General features: G+C 36.1%; 1 protein-coding gene across 4 annotated transcripts in view; it reads left to right on the top strand.

Annotated features, from left to right (window-relative positions):
- Positions 1-18,322, top strand: part of MYO1B (myosin IB) — a 137,143-nt gene that overhangs the window by 55,220 nt on the left and 63,601 nt on the right. The window lies entirely within an intron of this gene.

Below are 18,322 nucleotides of genomic sequence, written 5' to 3'. Positions count from 1 at the left end.
TATTTATTTTTATTTTATTTTATTTTATTTTATTTTATTTATTTAATTATCCTATGTTATTTCCTTTATATTTTTTCTCATTACTATTTTTTTATTCTATGTAACTCTTGGACAAAACAGTAATCTTATAGTGGCTATAGTTTCATACACAGCAAGTAGCATAGAGTAGAACTGGGCAGGTAGACACAAATTTGTAGCTTTACATTTTCTTCAGTAGAAGAATAAACAAATATGTTTTTGACCCTCTTTTTTCCCTTTATCTAGCTTTAGAACTTGTGTGGAGAATAGGTCATGTCTTATATCATATTTATATAGAAGAATTGAAAAGGCTTCACAAACGTTTAAATTTCATTGTAAATATACAGTTATAGCCAGTTTTCCAGTGACCTGTGAGAAGTAAAAATCTTCTGCTTTGAGATCAGTTACTTGGAAACTGTACCATCTAGATGTGGACCAGAAAGGAGTTTGCATCTCCATTCATATAGAGGGGGAAATTATTGTTGTTAACTTCCTCTTCAGCTGCAGCTGTCTGCATAATATATCATAGCATTTCCAGGAGCAGGAAAAAAAATACACCAGGAAGTGGTGGGAGTGTAGTACGAAAGCTCTATTCTGTAAGAGTAACAGAAGGAATTCCATGTATTTAAGCCAACATGGAAATCAAACCCAGTATCTTTATTTAGGTGAGAGATAAGTAATAATAATAATAATAAGTCTTTATTGATTAGCCCTTGGGCCATATCAAATTGATAAGTAGAGAATAAATCTCAGAAGTATAAAATAGACTATTATATACATTCATAGGTATATCAGCCAGCCAGCTGTACAGTTTGTATATGAGGTAGAATTTAGTTACATTTAGATTAATAGAGTCATTAATTTCTAAAAGTACTAATTATAACAACATCCTCTCCAGCCTCCCTTTTTTCTTTTTGTTTACTAAATAATCCCCTTGTCACTGTTCTAAATTATTAGAAAGCCCAGATTTTATAAATTAAAATAATGACAATGACAACAATAACAATAATAATAATAGATGTTTGTTGGAGTAGGTTTACAGTTCAATTATTTCCTTTCTAGCATTTTCCCCATAAGTATGTGGTCCACTTTTTCAAATCAACTGAGTTTTGCTGCATTGGTTGTGATAGGAATTGATTGACCAGCTTGTCTGCCAAGCCTGGTGTCATGAGCTGAAAAAGAGTGACTGGTCCGAAGTCACCCAGCTGGCTTTCATGCCAAAGACAGGACTAGAACTCACAGTCTCCTGCTTTCTAGACTGATGTCTTACCCACGAATGTGACTCTCAATACAGTAATTATAATTCAATCATAATTCAAATTATACACACGCACACACACAACTTATGTATATATCATATGAATATGTATACACACATGCACACTTAAACTACTGTAAAAAGAGATGGTTTGCTGTGAGTAGCTTGAAATTGTTAATATAATATAAGGAAACTTTGTTGTTAAGTTGCAGGAGTGGAAGGAAACTTCTGTGCTGTCTCTCCATATTTGGGGCAGCCCCTCCCCTTTCTTTTTTAGCAGCTGTCTACCTCATTGTGAATTTCAGGGAGAGGCCTTTTAGGGGCACATTTGACAGATGGAGAGGTAGGAATCATAATCATGGGAAAGGTCTTCTAAATAAGCTGCCTTTCTCTTAAACTACTTAGTATCTAAGTCTTTGTTTTTTCTTTCATTCAGTTTGTATCCTACCTCTTAATTATTCAAGTTATTCAAGTTGGCCAACAGTTAGTAAAACAGAAGACAAAAGGTTTTAAAAGGCTTAATATAAATTAATGCTAACATAACCTTTACTAAAAGCTTGGCAGAAGAGAGAAGAGGATCCAAAAGCGTCCAGAGGAAGGGAATCCACAAGCTTGGAGTGATCTTTGCATGCTAGGTAACTCAGCCTTTCATCCAAAGCACCTCTCTGAGTTCAGGATGAGTGTAATATAAGAAAAAAGTATTTATTCAAAATAATTTTCATACAGTAGTATACCAGTGTTTGTGACTGATAATGAAAGGCAACAGATGTGAGTCAAGAAATTTATGTTCTTAAATCCTGTTAGACTTCAGGAATATAAGCTCATCATTATCATTTTCATTTTACGTGGGGATTATGGAAGTTTTGTAAAGCTAAAAATTAATTGTAATCTTCCTCAGCTCCTATTTGTCCTCAGCTATAGGCTATAAGAGGTGTAAAATATATTGAATTGGAGAATGCAGGACTTGCATTTTTGTACTGACTTCTGCCATGAACAGCATGGAAAAAGAGGAAATTAGCCATGAAACAGGATGGTAAAAATAACTACATTTTAATGAGTAGACTGAAAGACAATGGAAAGAAATGAGGAATAACTTGTCTTCCTCCATGACCAGTGCAAAATCAAGAAGCTGATGGACAGCGAAAAAGAACCTATCTAAAAATAAGTTCTTTTCCTTAAAAAATTACTTCATGGTTTTTAGAGAAATGTTAAATTGAAAGTTGACACAGATATGGAATTCTGAAATTGGAAGGGGCCACAAGGATCGTTAATCCAATCCTCTACGGTATTCAGGGAAAACAGTCAAACTCTGCTATAGGTCTGGCATTCCACTTTCATAGGTTGACTCTTCCACTGTTATATAGGTCTTTTCTTTTCTTGGGGTTGAGTCTTCCACTGTTATATGGGTCTTTTCTTTGTGTTTAAATCAGACCTAGATAGCTGCAATGTATTCTGATTACTTTAGTCCTCCTATCTATGGCAGTGGAATATGGTTCCCCATGGCAGCCTCTCATATACTGTACCTAAATACTGATATAATCTCTCAGCTCCGCCTTCTTTTCTCCAGATTGAAGCTCCCAGGTCACTTGAGCCTCCCAGAACATGTCCTTCAGTCCGGTCGCTGTATTATCTTTGTAGGGGGTCTGAGTAGTTTTTGTATCAGTATTCTTAAGGAAATGTGGTACCCAGAATTATATGTAACATTCAAGATGTTGTCTTGCCAGTGCCAAGGAATAATAGCTTTATATCCCTTTGATCCAGGGCTGCTTCTAATGCTGTCCAGAAGAGCATTAGTCTTTCCAGCAGCTGTCTCACACTACTAATCCATGTTAACATGTTGTCAATAAGTGGTATCAACATCCTTCTCCAGTATAGCACTTCCAAGTCATGAATCTTTCATTTTGTATGTGGGCCTTGTATTCTTCCTCCCTAACTTTATTTTGTACAGTGAATACAATACTAGAATTGTATGCCTTTTTGTTTGCTTTCTCTGTGTAAGCTGTTTTATATCGTGGATGTCTGCATTCCAACTAACATTGTGTGAGTAAGCTTTTTTCTTCTCTCCTGCATCTTTCAATTCTCAGAAGCACATTTAGGAAGTCTGGACACTGATGTTAGAATGTACTTAATTTAAATAGTAAGTTTGCTCATATCAGAATCAAATTACTAAGTATATGGCATAAATTGTAGAACAAGAATTTGAATCCATTTGATGGGGCTGTGGAATATTAAGCCTCTTGAGAGGGGAAAAAATGGAGAACTTTAAATCAAAGAAATCAGAAAGGTTTTACTTGAAAATAACTTTCATATTTAGTTTTATTCTGTGGTCTTCATATACATAACCTATACTGAAGAAGGTTCTTTCTTACATTCTGAGGAAAACGATGTAGTTGTTATAACAAGTGTGGAGCTGACTTTGTACCAGAAAAAAAATGAGGAAAAAGAGACTGTTTTCCATCTTTCCCCCCCTTTTTTGCAGCACAAAACCAGCCCATACAGCCCAGAAGCACAGCAAAAGGAGTATTTAAAGGAGTATTTTCCCTTTAAATAGCGTTGTCCTTTTAGGGTTTTTTTACATGGCCATCCCCATAGGGCCCAGCAGCCAGGCCAGGCATACCTCCTCAGCAGAGCGAGATGGCAGTGAAGGTCAGCTGGGTTTGAGGAGATGAGGGCACTAGGGGGCCAAAAGAGCATAGATAGGAGGGGAAATAGGAAGGCAGAGAAGTTGCAGCACCCCTGAGATCAGAAAGTACAGCTGCCAAATGCCCACATTTGGATTGTGTGATTCTAAGATGTTTCAGTGGCTCTACTTTCAGGTCATAAATCCCTTTGTTCAATGCAATGGTAAGTTTGAATGGTTGCTGAATGAATGATTATAAGGGGGTGTGCATAAACGCAAGGGAGTGTGCATGAGCGCACCAACGTGCCTACCGTCCCTGTCCTATTGTTTTTATTTTTCTTATATGTATCCATGTATTCTTAACTATGCTTCTACTTATGCCTATCATCTTGTAAGCAATTGACAAAAATAAATAAAAATAAAATAAAAAGTTGAGGTGTAGCTGTAGTCTCTAGAAAAGACTCAGTACAAAACTTTTCCATTTTTCAAAGGTTCCACAACTAAGGAAAATCTGAGCAAAGTATTGTTGCTCTTCTGGCTTCATAGCAAAACCCAATATTTTTCTGGTTGGTTAGCAGCCCATAGTCACCAACAGTTGATTTATCTATGCCCAAAACAATGTTGGTTAAACTTTTCCATCTAGTTATTCATATGGGGTTCAGATTTTCCATCAGTAACTAGATTAATAATTTCAATCCTAAAAGAAGAAGTTTTATTAAAGATTAGTCTACTAATTCAGCAGAAAATTGATTTTGTTCATTAGCTGGATGTTCCAAATGTTTCTAGGAAAAGTTCAATTTTATCATGTTTGTTTAATTGACAACCCCCATTATAGACAGAGTTTTTACAGTGTTGGTCAGACTTTACACAGAATATACAAATAATTCTGATGGGCATAATCACACATTTCCTCTGGTGCACATTCAGACAAATTTCTGTGTAGTATGGTTTCAGGCAGTTAATAAAGACTTGAAGAAGCTCCTGTTGTCTTAAGAAGAAAACTATGAGTTGGTTCTACATTTTGTAAGGAAGAAGAGTTCTTTATTATTATTTTTTGAAATCTGGACTACTTTCAAGTTAAGCCTCTTTTACATTTACATTCCCAAACCTAGTTCTCCCCAAAGATATTGAGTTTCAACTCCCATAATTTCTCAGTTGGCATAATAACCATGCTAGTTGGAGACATGGGAACAGAAGTCTAACATTTACAGAGGATATCAAGTTGAGGAAGATTTTCAAAACCCATTTTCTAATACTTTTTGTACCATGGATTTATAAGTGAATTCACTCCATTGTAGGAATTAAAAAATGAAAAAGGAGTGAACCCAAAAGAATTAAAATATATAGAAATAAACAATACACTACTTAGTTAAATATCATGTAAAGGCAAACTGAAATCTTTTGCTAGCGCACTGATCATTCTTCTTCCCTTATGCTAATAAACCCTAATGTCTATTATTTTTTGAGGTCTCTAGCTGCAATTAAGTACAGCTGTCAATTCCTTTCACTGAAAGTGTGCCATTTATATTGCCTTAAATCTTAATCCCCCCTCCTTTTCAGAGGGGAAAGCATACAAATGGTATCCATCTGCTGCCATAAGTGCCTCTTGCCATAAATTAAAGAAACAGTAAGTGGAGTACAAGAAATCCATAGAGCAGTTTTTTTCTTATAAATTGAGGCAAGAGACTGCTCCTTCCCCCCATCCTTCTGTGATTGCACCTGTCCTTTAGAGCAGCATCTTCTGGAGATCCATATGGATCCCACCTTCAAACAGACTTTAAAATCTTGCCCCCCTCCCCCCCATGATGTTTCTTTAGCTATAAATGATGTTAGGTTATTTCTTCATTGGATAAGCAGATAACTACAGTTTAGAAGGCAGCAAAGCTTTGATTGAATCTTTTTAGCAAAGTGGATCATTAAAATGAGGCAATACTTGCTTTTGCTTTTTGTTTGTGAATCAAAGAAAAGTTGTGTTATTCATTCTTTCATTTATAGTATATGCATATACAAAACTCTTTTCTTAAAATTGAAACAGCGAGTTTCACCAAGACAGGTAACTCATTTTTCCACCTCCAAATATTCAGGTGAGGCGATGCCTCAGAATTGGCTTACTATTCATGTTTGATACTTTGATCCATTTTTTATTTTTATTTACTATGTTACCATCCCAGTCATATGACTCTGAGTAATTTAGAATTTGAAACACATGCTTTAAAAAAAATCTTTTATTCTATGAACCCTTTGATTTATTTGGGAACGCAACTGTTTGAAACATGTTATTACTAATCAATGATAAGACCAGCTGAAAATGGGTATGGATATCACATATCTGGAGGAAATCTGATTGGGGATGGTTGATGTAGAACAGGGCTGTCAAACTCCCGGTCCACAGGCCAGATGCATCACGCTCTGGCCATGCCCACACTCAGTTTAGCAAAGGGGGAAAAAGTCCCAATACATCATGTGACACAGCTGTGATGACATGAGTTTGACACACCTGATGTAGAAGGTAGAACATGTTACTTTTAAACTGCTTGAAGTGAATGCTCTGGCTGCCTTTCCTTGTGGTTAAGTTCTTGCTAACAAGATGTTAAAGTTGCTTCCATTCTCATATGGAATCCTGGTTAGAGGTTGCTCTACATAAGTCTTGCCTTCAACCAGTTATCTTAAGGCTGAAAGCCTGCAGTAGTCATAACATGTTATACCGTGTAAATCCAGTATAGAGTATGACAAGGTAGAGTTTATGAGCTTGCAAAGGGCACAAGAGCAGGTTCTGTGGAAAAAAAAATGGCTATTGAAAAATAATCTAAAGCAAGAGGCAAAGCAGTGTGTGAGGAAATATACCAGGTACTTGAGTTCATCACAAATCAACAAATGTATTTATTAGTTTTATATTGTTGACTCATGGGATTCATGGTGTTTTTCAGCGTATATTAAAATACCTCCAGGCACAATAAAGATAATCACAAAAACTTTTTTAATATACATCTAATTAAGTATTATGTTATTAGGAGTTTGAGAATTTTTTTTAGCCTGCTAGGGGGAATGTAAGAAATAAATGTAGATAAACAATTTCAGCCATGCAGCTGTACTTTGGCAATACCTGTGATCTGACTTTGTGGCTGCTACTACCCTTTGTGCTTTTACAACCTGAGATTTATTCTATACAGAAATAGTGAGCAGATTGAATTGAATAGAAGCATTATGGGAGAAAATAGTCAGCAAAGTGATGGAGAAAGCTAATCTTTATTATGCTGGAGATGGGCACCTCTCCTTCACTTTCGCAGAGGCAATAGAAGCTTATGAAAAGAGTGACCTTGCATAACAATTCTAAATTAGAAGTAATTATGTAGGACCTTTTGTGCAACACCTGTGCTCTATACTATGCTGATTTGTACTTTTCAATTATTTGATTTATTTTTATTTTTTCCCCTATCTATACTGCTTAGTCCATTTCAGTTTTTAATATTTGACTTTGTGGATATAGATCTTTAAACTTTAAGAGGCACCCTTGACATACTTAACCCAGTAATACTTATTTTAGGAGAAAAGACAGCATGTAAAACATGTTATGTTAGAGTTTTATTTTATAACTTTGTAACTGAGTTTTGAGGATTTAAAAAAAATCTTAAATTTTTAGAGCAGTTTCTAGTTCATCAACCAGAAATACATAATTGTAAAATAGTTAGTTAATACAGTAAATGTCACTGTTACTCTCATATTCTATTTATATGTTTTTAAGGTTTTTATTTTTTTTTCAAAAAACAGATAGTTATATTTTGGAGCCTCAAATATTTAAATTCCATTCTTTTTTTTAATCTATTCCTGTCTCCACATCTTTTAAAAAGGAAGAAATCTCTTTTTCCTCATTTAAAAAATATACTGTTGATTAATAAGGACATATTTCCAGATATTGAAGATTGTGGTTGAAAATTACTAAATTACTACAAAAGCAAAAAGAAACCTTATTTTTGCGGTATATGCACAAAATGTAAATCTCTTTTATGAGATAGGGTAGGCAGAAAGAGTAAACTAATTACGATATTTGATTCTGTTCCTCCTAATTTTCAGGAATAAAAGTTGGTCTTCTTTTAGTATTATAAGCATGCACATTAATTAATATGGGATTTGTAAAGAGATATGAGTCAATTAGGCTTAGAGCCGCTAACAGTTCCAGATGGTGAGGGCATTGAACACGAAAGAGGGTGCCACATGCTATGGGTGAGCAGCCAGAACAGATCACACAATTGGTTGCTTAATGAAGAGACTCCATAAGGTGTGTGTGGGGGGGGGGGGGAAAGGTTATATTTGGAGACAGTCCTAGCAAAAAAAGTCCTCTGAAAGGCTAAAACAACAATCCTATTTTTTTAATCTACAGAATGTAAACTTTAGATTGAAAGAGACACTGGAGCTTTGATGTAAATTTTAGTTTATTAAACAGAAAATTGTGTATGTGACAGACCCTTTTAAGCAGGTGTGGCAACGTATTTCAGTTTCAGATTATAATCTTCTTGTCTGTGAAAAATTATGACAATTAACTGCTTCCTTTCTTTGATCTGGCTAGATGGTATACTTCATGAATTAGCAATTGGATTTATATTGGGGGAATATATTTTAAGTAGTGCTTTTGATTTTGATATCTTTACGTCCTCCAGTTAAAACTAGTGGGCTGTTTAAACAATTGCTGTTTTCACATATTCAGATCAGAAACAAATTAAAGTCAGTTTCCCATATGATTTGTTACTCATTGCTAATTCCTGGGCTCATTTTCCCTTCCTTTCTTAACTATTCTTTCTTGTTAGAGGTTTGGGCAGAATACAGATACATTCACAAATAATGAATAAACCAAGACAGCAAAAATGAGCCAAGCAGCTCCATACACATCACATTCAATTATAGTAGCAGTCATTAAGCTAGCTGCAGGTATCAAACTATAATTGTCCTAAAACCAGAAATTGTTTGAGCCATTCTGTATTTGTGTATTATATTGTCGCTAAAACAAACCATATTATAGATTAACATGTGGTATTAAGTCTATGGAAAGGTAGCTATTTGATTGATGGCTATTTTACAATGTTAAAATTTAGTTTAAACCATCTTGAGACATTTACTAATGATCTTATGCCTTTGCGTAATTGTTGGCTCCTGGTGACTGCCTGGAGTAGTTCCTATAGTTTTCTTGACTATGGTTTGCCACTGTCATCTTCCTAGGGCTGAGAAAGAATGACTGGCCCTAAATCACCCAGTTGGCCCTGAGGTGGGACTGGAATTCTGACTCCCAGTTTCTAACCTGGCACCTTAACCACTTATCCACTATACCTTAACCAGTGTATTTGGCTCCCTTGGATAGTTAACTTTAAAAAAACAAATATTAAGATGATAACAGACAATGTTTTTTTCTTTCCTAGAGTCCGTTCATTTTTGTAGAATAAAATTCAAAAACAGACAAAATGCTGTTTCTGAAGGTCATTTTAAAAGAAAGGTTTTTAATTAACTTCATCTGAATTAAGCAAAACAGGACAACCATATTTTGCTGAAGGAAAATGATTTCAAAATAAAATTTGAAATCATAATGAAGATAAGTAGTTAAAGAGATTAGATTTTAAAAAACTGCATAATATGGGTTAATGCTTTAATGATATTGGCTCAAACCTTTGCCATATTAATTTCATTCCTTTCTATAGTATGGTAAATTGGAATTATGAATATCTATTTTCTAGGAGCCACACAGCTTTTGAAAAGAGGAATAGGGATGACAAGTAAAAATTGATTGAATATTTGAAATTTTAAAATAAAATTTTGCAAAGAAAATATGATTGTTTAATGTTGAATGATTTAAAAACCTCATATTATTGGAGGGGGATAGGATTTGATATGGAAAAAATACCTGATAGGTTTGTCTTTTATGTGATAACTTTGCAAGAAGCTGATTATTTCATTTTTAAAAAATTGCTGTGGATAGTCTTGCTGAAATCTTAACAAAATTTGAAACACATGTTTGAATGTCTTAAATAAGAGAAATTCAAAATATTCAGTTGGTTCTGTAATTATATAGTTGCTCACAAGACTGGCATGCTGTTGAGGTTTATAGCTATAAATGCTAACAATATGAAGGAGATTATATATTGATACAGTTGCCATAAGATCATAGGGCTATCCCAACATGTCATTAGCACTGGACATGTGACAGGATCTACTCTGAATTTGATTACTTTTGGATTTTGTTCACACGTTCAGTGTTCATGTATATAGGATGAGTTAATATGTCTTCAATGGTAAATTGCATTGCATAGCAGTAGAAAGTGAAATGCCTCTGGAAAGAAAAGGAACACTTCTTTGTTAAGTGAGAAATGAGCATTAAGGTCAAAGTCAGAGATGGGAATAATCAGTTTACCGAGAAAATGGAAGGAACAAATAGATCTCTAGCATTTGAATGGTAAAGTGAGCATGGAGGATTGAAATGGAGAATTGTATGCCAGGTTTGAGGAAGAAAAAATGCTGATCACAAGTAGAAGGAAGATGGCATATACAGGTGGGCAGGGGGCTCTCGTTGGGATGGCCTGAGTTACATATTGTTGGATCTGGGGAAATATGGGTAAAGTATTTTGAAATGAATGAAGGAATGACTAAAATGAAAAGCTATTGAATGCAAACATTATCCATTCCAAGTCAGAGACAGTAAACTATATATTTTTTCATCCCCTGTTGTAATTTGTTTAGTGGCTAGAAAATACCAAATATATAAGATAAAGATAAGATTGCTTCCAACCCTATTAGAGCCATGGTGATGCAGTGGTTAGAATTCAGTGAGTTTGATCTTGACCAGCTGAAGGTTGACTCAGCCTTCCATTCTTCTGAGGTTGGTAAATAAGGATCTAGAATAGATTGTTGGGGCAATATGTTGACTTTGCAAACAACTTGGGGAGGGCTGTAAAGCACTGTGAAGAGTTATATAAGTCTAAGTGCTATTGCTATTATTCTGTGATTCTATTAATATGAGTGAAGCAGTCTCCTTGGAGCATTAAAATAATTGCATCCTGTAGAAAGCTCATGAAGCTACTTTGAACACTACCTCTAGCCATTTATGCCTACGTTTGTGCTCAAGCTGCTTTATGTGCTATAAATATGTGCAATTGGGGTTAGCTTTCAAATCAGCAGAGGTGTTCCAAAAGACATGGTTGCTTTAATGCTTCAAGGAGAGGTGCATCATTCATACTGACATGCTTTACTAAACATCACTTTTGGATTCTCCTTTTTACACTCTACAGATTGCAGCTCTGGTCTCTGAGGGCATCTCACTTAGAGTATATGAATATTTTTCTGAATGAAAATTATATCTCTCTCCCTTGTGTCTTCCCCAGTTTATAAAGCATATTTCTTTTTATACCATAGCTACTGAATTTACACAGGATAAGTTTTTGGGAAGCCTACTGTACACTACTTTTGGCGAAATCCCATTTATGTGCTTGTTAGGACTTTCAAATCTAGAAAGTTATTGAAATAGTGTATCCTTGCAGAGCCATGTAGCTGCATCCTTTTCAGCTAAATTTATTCTTCTATTTGCTTGGGTTTTTTCCCCTTTAACTATACTTTCTACTATTTTAATCCCAAATAACATTAAGCTAATTGATCTATAAATTAAGAGTTTTCATTAAATGTATTGTCCTTCAAAGATTAACCCTAATCCTAACCCTTCAAACATGCTAAAAGCAGAAGCTTGTCATAAAGGAAATTAAATGGTAATGATACTTCATTATATTCTCTTTAACTTTTCAAATTCAAAATAATAGTGTCAGAGCTGGAGGGGATGGAATGGTGAGTGTGCAGGATAGAGTATGGCTAAGTGGTTAATATGAATTAAACATTTACATGAAGGTATTTAAGATCTTTTTTTGAAAAGCTAGGATTCAATTAAGCAAAGGAGGACAAAGATGTATTTAGGGTACAGTGGTCTTGATGTGGAAATAAATAAAAGGTCTATACATGTATTCTGGCTATGAGCTGCTAATGTTAATAGATATGAATCAGTGTTGATGTGTGTGTGTTGCATGTAGTTGTACTCTGGCATGGAACTTTCCTTTTGTAGAATTTGGAATGCTAATCAGATATGCTTTTGGGCTAGGATGGCAGAAAGAAAAGTTCTGTATAATTGGCTCTGTAAAATTCAGAAGATTTTCCAAAGACATGTAAATTTCATTTATTGTGTACATCAAAAGAAGTCAGTCATGGAAGTCTGAAGGATACTTGCCATATCTGATTCCGATGTAAGAATCAAAGACTGTTTCAGATGACAGCATTGTTGAAGAATTTCATGATCTTGGCTGGTAGAACAACGATGGATTAAGGTTTGGCCTTTCATCATTGTTGGCCACTTTGTCCTAAATTTTACACACTCTGTGACTATTTGGGCCTAATGGTATATGGTGCTGCAGGATGCAGCTAATTGAACAGAAATTAACATATCCACACTATCCATGGTCATCTTAATTCACATGAATAAAAAAATCCCAAAGAAATATAAAACAAGTAAAAGGGGGGATTATTTGCACTCCATTATAATTAATCCAATGTGTTAATCTGACCCCTGAGGCGCTTCTTACTTATCAGTTTCTAAAATCAATAAAATTGGCAGCCATGGAAAACAAAGTTTTTTTCTTTGCTTGGCAATACCATTTGAATGGAATTCACTTATAGATGGGCTATGCCCTTGATGGTGAACTGATGGCATGCGTGCCACGCAGAGCCGCTTGTGCTTGCATGCGAGCCGCAGGCAAACTTACCTCATTGTGCATGCATGTGCCTCACACGTGATTTTTCCCCCGGTTGGTTTGAGGCCTTTTTCACCCTCCCAGAGGCTTGGAAAAAGCCTCTGTAAGGCTTTTTGGGCCGAATTATAGGCCCATTTTGTCACTTCCTGTAATACCGGAAGTGATGAAACGGGCCTATAATTTGTCCTGAAAAGCCTTGCAGAGGCTTTTTTCAAGCCTCTGGGAGGCTGAAAAAGGCCTCAAACCAACCGGAGGAAAAAAAATCAGATGTGAGGCACAGTGCAGGTAAGGGGTGGTGGTGGTGGTGGATTGCGCGCACATGTGCAGGGGGTGTAGGGAGGGGGTCCACTCATTGCAATCTGAGTGCCGGCATGTGAGTGTGTGCGCGTTGGTGCACATGCAGTTTTTGGCACAGAAGCCCCAAAAAGTTAGCCACCGCTAGGCTATGCCATTCCTTATCTTTGAACTCCTATGGAAGGACTCTGAAGACATGCATTTTCAGTAATTGGCATTAGGCAAATGGCCTAGGACAGTTAGTGGGTTCTTAATTTTCATGCATGATTGATTTAGAATTTTATGTTTGGTTTTAGTGGTTGTGTTTGTTTGTTACTCTGCACTTAATTGCCTATTTTTATTTGTATGCTTCCTAGCCTTATATTCAGCCTTGCCTTCAAAGCAGGATTTACAGTGTTCCTTCCTCTTGTTTTTCCCACAGAAACAATCCTGTGGGGTAGAGGTCTAAGAAAAGTAACAGAGTAAAATGACCCAGTGAGCTTCTGCGGTTGACAGTGGGCTGCAGTGCCAGCCCAAAACCTGGACCAGTGTAGTATTTAATAACTGTTTTGGAAGGGACACTTTTTTCCAATGGGTGTTTTGTCCAATATCCAATAGGTATTTGGAAATTAAATAAGTAAAACCTCTTGCTAGATCCAAATTAGAATCTTACAATTCTGGATTTTCTTGTTCAGTATACACTTTCTCTACTGTTTGTGCTCCAACATTCTCCCCTCCCATCTCTTCATCAACTCCAGACTGAAGAAGATGGTTGTGGCTGCCTCCAGTAGTTTGCAGTTGAGGTAGCATTAGTGCTCTGTCTATAGATGACTCCAATTTTGGGGGGAAAGTTTGTATGGACGAGAGCAAGGTTGTCAAACTCACAGCCCACGGGACAGATGCGTCACATGCTGGCCATGCCCATGCCCAGTTTAGTGAAGGGGAAAAAAGTCCCGATATGTCACATGACTCCAATGTGATGATGTGACTTTGACACCTGAACTAGAGCTACTCAAATTCTTGGTGTTTCATCTAAGTAAATGTAAGTATTTCTTTTCAGTCTTTCCTGTAGTGGTGATTATGCCTGGAAAATTCACTATATACTCGTTTCTATATGCTTCTCAATGGTTGAAAGTACAGATGATATTCTTGAGATTTGTCATTTAATCCAAACAGTTGCAATAAATTAGGGGAAAGAACCCTAAAAGCTTTGTGCATGCCTGCAAAATACTTTCTTGCATTGGAGTCTATTGTATTCTTTTGGGTTTTTTATTGCAATTTTTTGATCTTCATTAGATTTCAAACTAAGATTTCCCTTTGCTTCTGGAATAGTTTTTTTCTAAGAGTCCAGTGAATTACAACAGAAAAGGCAGTTGGATACTGTTGAAATGTTTTTTGCATAGTTAAAGTCATCTGTAAATTTTAAAGAGAAGTGTTGACATTCTGAGTTGGCTCCATGAAGAAACTACATTAAAAAACAAACTAAAATGATTCCCCACCATTACTGTTTTTAGATCATTGTTCAGGGACTTATTTGTATAAATGTCACATCTCTTTAGACACTTGAGTCTTTCATATATATCATATGAAATTTAAAATATCATTTGACACTTGTTCATTATTGATACTTGTATTAGTGAGAGTGGCTTTGGACTATGTAGGTAGTAAAGGGATGAAAGTGGTGGTAAATGGTGTTGTTTTGAAGCTAGTGACAAACTTAGACAATTCTTTTACAATAAGGTTACTCTAATAGAGCCATTTAATACTTAGAGATGAATACTCACATTTGCTGATCATTAGAAATTCTTAGAATGTTGTCCCTTTAGAAACCATTATCCCTCTTTCTACCAGGAATAATTCCCATTCTTAGGCCAACTTTGATATAGCCTTTCCCACAGGTAGGGGATTGGGGAAGAAACCTGTAGAATTAAATTTTATTAGCTCAAATTCTAGTCCAGGATTCTTAAAGACAGTGCCTGATGAAGTTGTCCATTGTGTGAAGAAATAATAGTAATTATCCAAAATAAATTGTAAATTTTGTCTCTTGAGATATTTTCAATCTAATGCCGAGCCATATGTGTTTCATAAGGATTAAGAAATCAAAACACTGCTACTAGAGATGTTTCAGTAAGATAATAGTTCTATAACAACACTAAAATGGCTGAAATGAAAATCAGATTTCAACCAAATGAAGGTTTAAAATGGGATGAGACAATATTTAGACCACTTCAAGGTTGAGCCAATTTGGTCTAGTGTCGGGGTCCTCAACTCCCAGGCCGTGGCCCACTACTAGGCTGTGGCCTCTTCAGAACCAGGCCACACAAAAGGCAGGCTGGTGTGTGTGTGTGTGTGTAACTCCACTCATGCAAGCAATGCTCCAAAGACTCCTCTCTTGCATGAGTGGAGCAGTGCGCACCAACCCACCACTCACGTGACCCTTCTTCCCCCCCACACCCGGCTGGGCCACCAAGCTGCAAAGATTGCTGGTCTAGTGATTAAGGGACCAGGCTAGAAAGTAGGAGACTGTGAGTTCTAGTCTCACATTGGCTGTAAAGGCCAGTTGGGTGACCTTGGGCAAGTCACTCTTTCTCAACTCAGTTCATCTTAGAAGGATGTTGTTGGGGGAAAATAGGAGAAGGAAGGTGTGTTGGATATGTTCACCGCCTTAAATTATTTATAAAAATAATAAAAGTGGGAAATAAATAAATAAATGCGTGTACCTTGGATTTAAAAATTAAATAAAATGTATTTCTTGGAATAAATTCAGTTTGAAACTATTAAAATTTATGGCAAAGTTTAATCTAGCCTCAGATCTGTAATGAACTGATTTGATTTGATTATGGCAAAATTTATGGTGAAGTAAAATTACTACAGCAGTAAGTTAAATTTATTGTACTTCATTTTCACAGAACCCAAGATACTATTCTTATAATAGACTTGTGGTAGTGATGTCAGAAACGGAGAAAAAAAGATAAGAACTGCTTCTAAATGCTAGATATAAACTGAAAGAGAGATTTGAACTTATCAAAGATTTATTTTTGCTCCACTAGAGTGTTGAACTAATTAAATATCTTAATTTATATTAATGGAGTTGGTAAATGCAATTAACTTGAGTGGTTGCATACTCTGCAGGATGAAAATCAAAATCTATAAATGATTTCAGTGCAGGTCTGCAGGGTTAGTCAAGTTAGGCTTGTCAAGGTGAAAATACACAGGTCTCCATATAGAACCAGTAAATTTGATGCACGGTTCATAGATATGAACTAAATGTTGCTTCTGGTCAGCCTAAAAATGAATATTGGTAAAGAAAGTTTAGCATAATTTGTATCCAAGGAGTTTCTCAAATAAACAATGCCATTCAAAAATACCGGTGGTTTTTGTTGCTAGTTGTTCAGATCACTATATACTATAACAGGCTGCTGACAGTAAGGAAAGATATAATTTCTTTAACCATTAACTGTTTTACTCCCTTTAAATGTGGTTTTGATTTTTTTTATAAAATGGAATAGTTTGAACTTCAGCATTTATACTTAGTTGCACATTGTATAATATTTTTTTGGCGGTAGAACTTTCCCAGAACTTTCCCCCATCCCATATATTTGCATCCTTAATGTAAATATAATCTTTTGGAAATTCTTCTGGTTGAGGATGAGACATGTTAAAGGTTGTTCTATGTGCCATGAATTATGGTTCATGGTATTTCAAAGGGTGAAAAATACATGAAGAAATTTTAAAATATCATTTTTTACTATCTTGGCTTAATTTTAAACTGTAGTTTATGTCTCTTACTTTGTTAGATTATAATTTTACTCACCCTATTGTGATGTGTAATGTTTAAAATCATTCCTTTATTTGAAGAATTTGTTATTCAAATGTGAAGGTTTCATGCTTATGGATATAAAATGCATATTGTAGGAGACCAGACTGAGTCCGAGGGCAAGGTCAAATGTTTCAGCAGTTTGGAATCACTTCGTTCCCACAAGAGTTCTAAGTCCAGTCCCCTGTGAATTTGCCGTGACCATTAGTAGACCAGATTATTGTGTATAGGTAGCACAAAATAAACTCTTAGTACTTTAACTCTATTCTGGAACTTGGTTTCTTATGCCTGGCATATTTATTTATTTAGAAAATTTATATTGCCACTATACTCATACAGGGCGACTCAAGATGGCTTACAGGGATATAAAAATGCCATATAAAAGAAATAAAAAGAATAAAAAGAAAAATAAGAAATAGTACACTCACCCCCGGCAACAACACACATCCATACTACCGTGTTTCACCAACAATACAGCCTCCACCAATAGGAAGGTCCAGCATGATTTCTAGGCATGAGGTGAAATTAAGCCCCACCCCCAAAATTTAGGCCTATTTAATCCATGAGTTTTCCCATCATTTCTCACATCGTTCATTACAAATATATGAGGTGAAAAGAAATGGGGGGAAGGGTGGTGGTGGGGTGAGGAGAAAACTTGCCTTTAGGAGTGGCCTGCAGGTAGCCTAGGCTAGAATACCCCGATCTACCAATAGAACATCAGCCGATAGAAGCTCCCCGAAGGCAGAGTCCCCAGCTGCTTCGGGGTGAGGCATGGCTGCCCGTGTCCCCTTGCCATTAGGCAGTGTCTTTCAGACGATGGAAGCTCCCCAAGGGCAGTCACCAGCCACTTCGATTGGCCAGTAGAAGCAGCCTCGGGGCAAGCGCACACACATACTCCGCCTCGCCACGAGGCCACTTCTATCGGCCGACAAAAGCTCCCTTGAAGGCAAAGTCCTTAGCCGCTTTGGGGCAAGACGTGGCTGCCTGTGTCTCCTCGCCATTAGGCAGTGTCTTTCAGGCGATGGAAGCTCCCCAAGGGCAGTCACCAGCCACTTTGATCGGCCGGTAGAAGCGGCCATCATGATGTTCCAGATATACAATTACTTTCATGTTATAGTACTCTATAGTACTATAGAGTTTCAACACCCCAAGCATGTTAGACAATATCTCAGACAATTAATACAAGTAATCTCAATATAGCACTGAAACATACCAGTTAATATCTTATTGAAGTTAGGCAACCAATGAATTTAAATAAATAAAGGTTGCTACTTAAAATATTTTAGATTTAAATGTTAGTGTATAATTCCATATGAGTTCTAGAACTGAAGCATATGTTAATGATGAGGTAAGTGAAGTCTAGGAATAGTGTTGATGACTTGCTACAGCTGCAACCATAATATACTGTACTGTACAACATTAGGTCTTATTGCACAATATTTTAGCTTCCAAATTTGAGTTTCTAGAATTGTACTATTCCATTTTTGGAACTGATGATGAAAAATACCAATGGCTGACATTTCACATCCTAGATCTGGTTGGTATGAATGGTGTTTGTGTATCCTATC

Source organism: Pseudonaja textilis, chromosome 1 (assembly GCF_049901715.1).
Source record: "Pseudonaja textilis isolate UNSWEBS1 chromosome 1, rPseTex1.2, whole genome shotgun sequence".
Lineage (NCBI taxonomy): Eukaryota > Metazoa > Chordata > Lepidosauria > Squamata > Elapidae > Pseudonaja > Pseudonaja textilis.
This window is presented reverse-complemented; position numbering and strand designations above follow the sequence as displayed.